Here is an 8,571-nt window from a genome sequence, read left to right as displayed (position 1 = left end):
CACGGGCAAGGTCATAATTGCTACCTGCAGAGGCGGCGGCAAAATGTCATCCTCCAGCACTGGTGGGAAGATTTAGCTGATGGGCACCTGTCTATACTACAAACATATACATGTTTTATATTAGTCCTATCTTGGCTGGAATTTCTAGTTTGGAGATAGTGCTGAGCATTTTCAGAGTTATTGATCTGTTTGAATTTCACATTGATATGTATGGGGGAATTTTCTGATGTGGCCCATGTTCGTTTCTTGTACATAGGTCCCTTCAGAACCTGTTACGCCACTGCTGCAGGCTGTTTTTGAAACTCGGGGCACAAAACTTAACTGCTGCCTTTACATGCACCTAAAGGAGCTCTGTAGGTTGTGACTGGTCTAAACCAAGTCTGGTTCATCATGTATGTTCATCACTTAAAGCTTGCAGACTCTGGTGATGACTTCCATGTGGGAAATAAACATCACAGGTCTATCACCACAAATAGACTTTTCATATCATCTGATGCCAACTCTAATGATATGCATTTCAGTGGAATCAGTTCACATGTTCAGCTGCCACTCACAGAGCACTGACAACTCAAGTGATAATAATATGTATCACTTAAAGGATTCATATCCCACCTTTCATCTCTCAAGTTGGGTCCCCAAGATGACTCACAACAAACGCCATATAACAATAAAGCAAATATACAACAACATTAACTTTTAGCAACTAAAAGCTCTAACACCCACTTTAATAGAGAAACCAAAAAAGCAGCAAGGGAAAACATTCTCCAAGTGTGAAAATACAAATATGAATACTGTACGATGAATAGTTAGAGATTGCTTTTCAACAAAAGTTCCCAAAGCGGTTCCCAAATAAAAACAATTCAAACACCTAGCAAAACAAAAACATCTTAAGCAGGTGATGAAAACACATCAAAGAGAGGCACAGGCCTCAGGGAGAAAAGTGTTCCAGAGTCTGAGGACTGCAACCGAAAAGATCATAGGAGGCTATAAAAGTCAGACCACTGGTCCATCTAACTCAGCATGGTCTACACTAACTGGCAGTGACTCTCCAAGGCTTCAGGCAGGAGTCTTTTCCCAGCCCTACCTGAAGATGCCAGGTATTGGAACTTGGAAATTTTGCATGCAAAGCAGATGCTCTGCCACTAAACTACAGCCTCATTCCCTAAGGGGTATATCTTACAGCAGAATGTGTTTTTCACATGTAGTCACTCATCTAAATGCAAAGCAAGCCAAACCATGCTTAGCAAAGGGGATGACTGATACTTGCTACCACAAGAATGGCTTATCTCCAATTTCCCCTCAAGTGGACTTTGGCAATTGAAAGAACATGAAAGGGGTCCTGCCAGCTCTGAATGAAGGTATTCCTGAAGAATATGGCTGCATCTACCCAGAGTAATGAAAGAACCTGAAGAACTGCACAGTTTTTTTGATGAGCCTAGTCTGGGCTTGGCTGCTGGGGCTTCAGCTACTTGTCCAGTTATTAAAGTATGCTGTTCAGACAATACTGGGTAGGTTTCTGATGTGTAGATCATGACAACACTCAAAACACTGAGTAAATCTAAAATTCTCCGGTGAATGAAGAAGAATTGCTACTTTCATTCAGGCAGCAAAAAGAGTCCACTTGACTTTCTGAAGCACCTGCTGCATTCTCCAGCACTGCACAAATCATTACAGAACAAACAACAACACCACACTTCCCGGGAAGGGTAGAAGGAAAGCAGAGAGGCTTGTGAACTGTTGCTGTAGGGTGGAGTGGTCTGAGAGATATCCAAACATCTGAGAGCTGAAAGGAAATGAATTCACCCAGCACAGGGAGAGAACACACAAAGGTTACGGATGTAGCTAAGCAACAAGGAGAAATCTCCCCCATCCTGTTGAACCAGAGGGGAATACCACACATCACTGTTTTTTCATTGTCTAGCAGCAGTCTTATCTAGTGGTTATATCATATCACAGCATGTTGAGAGTCCTGGGTTCTAGTGCTGGGTCTTACTAGTATTCGCTACATGACCTTTGGAAATTAAAGACAGGATGTCTTCTGCAAAGACATGTAAACCAGTTTTTTTATTTCCTGCATCTGTAATACAAATGTTAACAGTGGCTATCTGGTTCATTCCACTCTAACATGGATCTCTTCCACTCTGTCCTGTCATTACTAGGTGCACACAAACCATGCAAGAGAGTCTTAAAGGTGGCTTTTACATTGTGAAAACATGTTTCGTCCTTCGGCAGTTGCTTTCGTAGTCATGTGCATTATAACAATTCACTAGAACTAAGTTTGGGGAATGTTAATTACGTGTTGTTTTAAAGCACCTTTAGATCCTTGCATAAAAGCTGCTATAGACATGTGGAATAATAAAAGAAAGTAAGACTCCCCTGCCCCCCACCCAATGGATAAGCACACAACGGGAGCTGCTTCAACATGTGTTTGTGTGGGAGGAAATGACTCACTTGAGTAGCTTAGAAACTAGCTGCTGCTAACCGTGCTAAACCATACCTCAAAATAAATCCTGGCAAATATCAAAAAAGCAAGTGAATTGGTGGAATGATGAATGATAGCTGTCACATGTACCCATCTGTAGGTGGGACACCCTTGTAAGTCTACAGGTTGCCCTAGACTGCACCTTAACACACAAACACAGGCAAGAGTTTGCTCAAGGATATAGTAGTGAAGAAGGCAGCCAGACTTTAGACCAGTAGAGTGCAAAATGAGGAGCAGGGGAATCTTTTCTTCCCAAACAGACAGCAGCAACAACAACAGTATAGAGCTCCAGAGAAGCAACATGTGATTTTGTTTTAGTTACTTGCAGTTGTGGAGGTGCTAACCAATTTGTTTTCTTGACGATGGTCTTCTATCCTGGAATCCTGCATGTGAGCGCAGCTGTATAAATGAGGGTAATATTTGAGAAGGTATAGAATCACTGGTCTAGATACCTTCTCTACCATGGTCACACTTTATTTATAGTAACAGATGGTTGCCTTAAATTGCAAACATAGGCACACTCCCAAGATAATTTTTTTTAATTAATTACACATGAATTACACTTGTTCTTCCTGCAAATAACTCAGTAAATAAGTAAATAAATGCAAATAACTTCCTGCAAATAACTCAGTATGGTTTCCCAGCAATCTCCCATCCTGGCAGCTTACAAGTCCATCTGCATAGAGGACCCGTGTCACTGGCCTTCATGCCCATGACTTGAAGGAGCTTGAAGCCCATGACATATATTTAGAAACACTCAGTCGGTAAGATTGCTGAATATTGCTCCTTGATCAGCTTATCCACTCCCATGTCTTATGGGATTTCAAAGCCATGTTCAAATGCAACTTGGTTTTTCATCTCCACTGGGTTTCAAAAGTGGTTTGCCATGATGTAGCTAGGGTAGGAGCTGCTGTTCAAGAAGCACAGGGTATACAAAATGAGTTGCATGATTCTCTGGATCCTCACCATATTAACCGGAATAGTCATGATGGCTTCCTTTGGACTGGTCAGTGCTTTGCAAGTGCAGTAATTTAGCAACACTACATCCCTTATCTGTGTGTATTTCTGCACACATGAATGCTGAGATGCTTTTTGTCAGCAGGATTCTGCATGAGGATTGTCAAATGGAAAGCTCCATAGACATGCAGGATATTGCAGCATTTAATCAGAAAGCCCTTCTGAGACGCTACCCTTTGCGGCCTAGAGGGGTTTGCTAACAACTTCCTAGCATAACAGAATGTGATGCTGACATGGTAGTAAAACAGAATGAAGATATCCTCGGGAAAGGGGGCAAAAGCACTTTGCATTTCCTCCCCTGGGAGGAAGCATCGGCACTTGGCTAATCAGTCTCTGATCTTTCAACATGGGCTCCTCTTTAAGACTGAAGCAAGTTGCAGGTGTCCTCTTGCAACAGCAGAAGAATTTGGAGAGTCCTGTAACAGAAAACTGCCATGTTCTTACACAGTTCCTTTTCATTTTAATGTGGCTTGAGCACAGTGGCAGCCTATTCCATGAGGCAGGATGAAGAGGCTACCTCAGGCATGAGTGCAAGGAGAGGCACTGCTCCACATTAATTATTTATTATTATTATTATTATTATTACATTTATATCCCGCTCTTCCTCCAAGGAGCCCAGAGTGGTGTACTACATACTTGAGTTTCTCTTTCACAACAACCCTGTGAAGTAGGTTAGGCTGAGAGAGAAGTGACTGGCCCAGAGTCACCCAGCTAGTTTCATGGCTGAATGGGGATTTGAACTCGGGTCTCCCTGGCCCTAGTCCAGCACTCTAACCACTACACCACACTGGCTCACATCACCATAGGTGCCACCCCATGGGCCTCCCTGATACCCACTACCTCCCCTAGGGCATACCCCCCCGGGGCATGCTATTCATTTTCCCCTCCTCATCCCATTGGGGTCTACGTCTTCTTTCCCATCTTCCCTGCTCTAGTGCAAGCTAGGAATGTCCCTGCCACCAGTGTGATGTCATAATCATATGACACGCTGCCATCAGAATGATGTCAAGTGCTCTCATATCGCCACTACTGAGCAGCATGAGCTGAGAATGTTGCCCAGATTGGGGGTAGGGGTGGGTGGGTCATATTGTTCTTTGCCTCAGGCAGTAATCTATCCTGGATTGCCTCTGCCTGTGCAAGAGAACTTCCGAGAGAGCCAAATGACAATGGACAGAAGCCTTGCATGTTCATTGCAATGCTGGATGGGGAAGAGAGGCACCCTTGCACATTCCTTTGGACCTGTAGAGATGGCTGCCCTTTCCACTGAGTTAAATGGGCATTCTTTTGCAGGTAGAGGAGCTTCTCCTCATGGATGCCATCGCTGCACCCACAGCCAATAATTCTACTAGGGCAATTAATATATGTGTTTTAAAAAATGCAAATTTCTTCTTTGGCTCATGATGTATTTCCAAGATTTGGAGGATTGTAAAAGGCTACTGTAGGAAACCTGCAACCATGGATATAGTTCATGACTTCTTTTTTATTGATACAAAAACACAGATTGTGCATGCCCAGAAATTTCATTAGGTTTAAAGGGATGCTCTCCATGACAACAGCTGTTGTATTTCTTCTCAAGGCTATAGCAAAACAGAGACAAATAAAGTCAAGATAATAATGCCAGCTTGTAATGCTTCATCATATTTCAGGGCATGCATTATATTCACCTGAGATTTCTTAGAGGGGTGTGAAAAATTGAATGGGGAGGGCTTTATCTTATGCCGTATTTTGCTAATAAAACAATCATTATGATCATGTATGTATTGTAAACAGAACTTGTAAATGGGAGATTACTTCTGGCTGCAGGTCATGGAGTAATTCAAAATGAAGGGCACACATTTCTTTCCTATGAATATGTTCCATTTATTTCCCTTAATCTATACTGAGTCATTTGCCTAGGAGCTTAAATTTTGCTCTTTTACATATTGACAACAATTTATTGGTGACACAGTTCTGCCAAAACTGTGTTATCAGGCATTCTGGTGGTGGTTATTTTTAAAACAGAAATATTGCTTCTTCACATGCCTACAGTTTGGGAATACATGTATATGAGTACATGCACATTCTCTTTCTTTTAGTGCATTAATCTGGATATAGATTTAGTAATCATATGAGTCAAAGTTGCACTGAACTGAGTAAAGTTAGTGAAGCAGCAGCAGGACTGTTATAAGAACAGCCCTGATGGATCAGGCCCAAGGCCCATCTAGTCCAGCATTCTGTTTCACACAGTGGCCTACCAGATGCCTCTGGGAAGCCCACAGGCAAGAGCTGAGGGCATGCCCTCTCTCTGGCTGTTGCTTCCCTACAACTTCCCTACATCTTGCCTCTGAGGCCGGAGGTGGCCTATAGCCCTCAGACCAGTAGCCATGGACAGACCTGTCCGCTATGCATTTGTCTAAGCCCCTTTTAAAGCCATCCAAGCTAGTAGCCATCACCATATTCTGTGGCAGAAAATTCCACATATTAATTTTGCATTTGACATTTTTGACCAGCTGTCAAGTGTTTCCATCTGCTCTACTCCTAGTTCTACTCAGTCCCCTTCTGGTTTATCTGAAAAGATTATACCCTCGCACCTTAGAGGATTTTGCTTGCCGAACCAGATGCCACCCAGTTCCTCTCTGCATTCCCCCATGCATCATTTTAAAAGCTGCTCTGTGACCTTTCTTATTTTAAGCCCCAGCAGTCTGGTTCCATCTTGGTTCAAGTGGAGCCCAACCCTTTTGTACAGGCTTTGCTTATCCCAAAATGTATCCCAGTGTCTAACAAAATTAAACTTCTCCTCCTGGCACCACCATCTCATCCATGCATTGAGACCCCTCAGCTCTACCTGTCTCACTGGGCCTGCTCATGGAACAGGTGGGACAAGAGAATGCTACCCTGGGGGTCCTGGACTTCAATATGTTACCTAGCAGCCCAAATTTGCCTTCCAGGATCTCCCAATTGCATTTCCCAACATTGTTGGTGCCAATATGCATCACAACAGCTGACTCCTCCCCAGCAGTGCCTAACAGTCTATCTAGATGCTGCGTGACATCCGCAACCTTTGCACCAGGCAGACAAGTCATTGTGCAGTCTACATACGGATCACAAACCCATCTCTGTATGCTCCTAATGATTGAATCTAGGGATGTGCACAAACCCAAAATCGTGGTTCAGTTCAAATTTTAATTGAACTGCACTCCACCAAACTGATTCAGTCGAACTGACCGCCCGCCCAGTCTGGTCTGTTCAATTGAACTGGTTCGGCACTTCAAGCGGCAATACTTGTAAAGGGGAATCCAGTGAGGATTCTGCTTTACAAGTAAAGGGGTGGGGGAATACCCTGAAAGGTGGTGGGGGAAATGATAAGAAAACTTGTCTAAGATTCTTACCATATGGGCAGCCTGTTTAAAGAGCGACCTGGTGGCAATTGGGCTATACTGGCAGGGTGAGTGGCAGTGAGTGGCCAGTGGCAGCAGCTGCACCAGTAAGAAACGTAGACAATTTTTCTTGCCGCTCCCCCACCATTGGCCCTTTGCCCTTCAGTGCTGAACCTGTCCGCTCCAAATGGCTTTGGTTTGATCACAGACCAAACTGGCCCTGGTTCAGTTTATGACTGAGCTGCTGAATCAAATCACCTACTACTTGGAGGCCCACAACCCCTGGAGGATTATACTCTGTGTGAGTGAATATGGGTGCATCACCAAAGGAAGAAGTCCCTTCTAAGGGAGTATTTCCCTCTTGCGCAGACTGATGTCCTACTTCCCTGAGACCTTCATTCTCCATGACAGCAGAGGAGCTGTCAACCTGGGAGTGGGATGCCTCTATCATATCCCTGAGGGTATCATCCACATAGCTCTCTGCCTTTCTGAGCTTCTCCAGGTCAGCCACCTTGGCTTTGAGGGAACCAACTTGTCCCCTGAGAACCAGGAGCTCTTTGCATCAAACACACCGCCACAACTTCTGCCCCTCAGGCAGATACTCATGCATGCAACACTCCATCCAATACACTGGGAAGCACCCCCTCCCCTGCTGGAATTCTACCTTCATAAATGGTTTGATTGGCTATTTATAATATATAGAACTTGTTTACTTGAAAGCTAGGTCTTAGCTGCAGTTATCAGCTAATTGAAGCTTTTAAGTTTTGTCTTCCAAGAAAATTCCAAAGTGAAGTAGTACTCACCTTTTCTTTGTGCTGGGTGTCACCCTTTATAATACCTTTGTGATACCTTTGTGAGAGGAAGACTTGTGTGCCTCCCTGCACATTTCCCCATTAAACTCCATGAAAACCCCTTTGATATACATTAGCAAACTCCTGTTCACAAAGCTCCAGGTAGCAAAGTTCCCCTTGTCTGAGCCTTGTCTTCTCAAGAGCTGCTTCCAAACTAAGCCTCCTCAAGAATGTGGTCACTTCCTCAAGCTGTGTGACTCACCTGCAGCTAATCCTCACTCACTGTCTTTCTAGGCACAACTGAAACTGCCCTATCAAAAACAAACCCCTAGCCACCCAGAAACCAAGACCTAGAAAAGACTAGCTTTTAAAAACTTAGACCTAGTCTTTTCCCCTTGTTTTCTTCTTGGTTCACTTATTTGCTTGCTTGCTTGCTTGCTTCTTTAGGAAAGAAAACAAAAGTTTTCTGCTAGGGATGTGCATGAACGGGTTTGGCTTAGGAAAATGCCAAACTGGCACTTAGGAAAATGCCGAACTGGGTCGGGTGCCCACAGCCAAACCGGTTGGGCGGGGTGGGAAGTGGTTGTCTTAAAAAGCATGATGGCCATGTGTGCGCCAACGCCACGCACAGGCTACAGGGAGCAGCACCACAGCTGCACGTGGCCTTTTGTAGAATGAGTGCTACACCCAGAAAAGCGGTGGGGTGACGCAGGAGCAGTTAAGGATCTGCTTACCTGCTTTTTAAGGGAACCACTCCCCACCCCACCCATGGCTGCCCAAGCCCATTCGGACTCATCCCTATTTGCAGCCTCCCCTGGTCTAAGCCTCAAGAGCTGCTTCCAAACCATATATGAATCTATTACAGCAGGAAGCTTGCTTCTGTTTTCTGCAGTCTTCTTTGTGTGGCTATGCCTGGTAGGGGTGT

The sequence above is a fragment of the Hemicordylus capensis genome, chromosome 1, assembly GCF_027244095.1.
Source record: "Hemicordylus capensis ecotype Gifberg chromosome 1, rHemCap1.1.pri, whole genome shotgun sequence".
NCBI classification, from domain to species: domain Eukaryota; kingdom Metazoa; phylum Chordata; class Lepidosauria; order Squamata; family Cordylidae; genus Hemicordylus; species Hemicordylus capensis.
Note: the sequence above shows the minus strand (reverse complement) of the source record.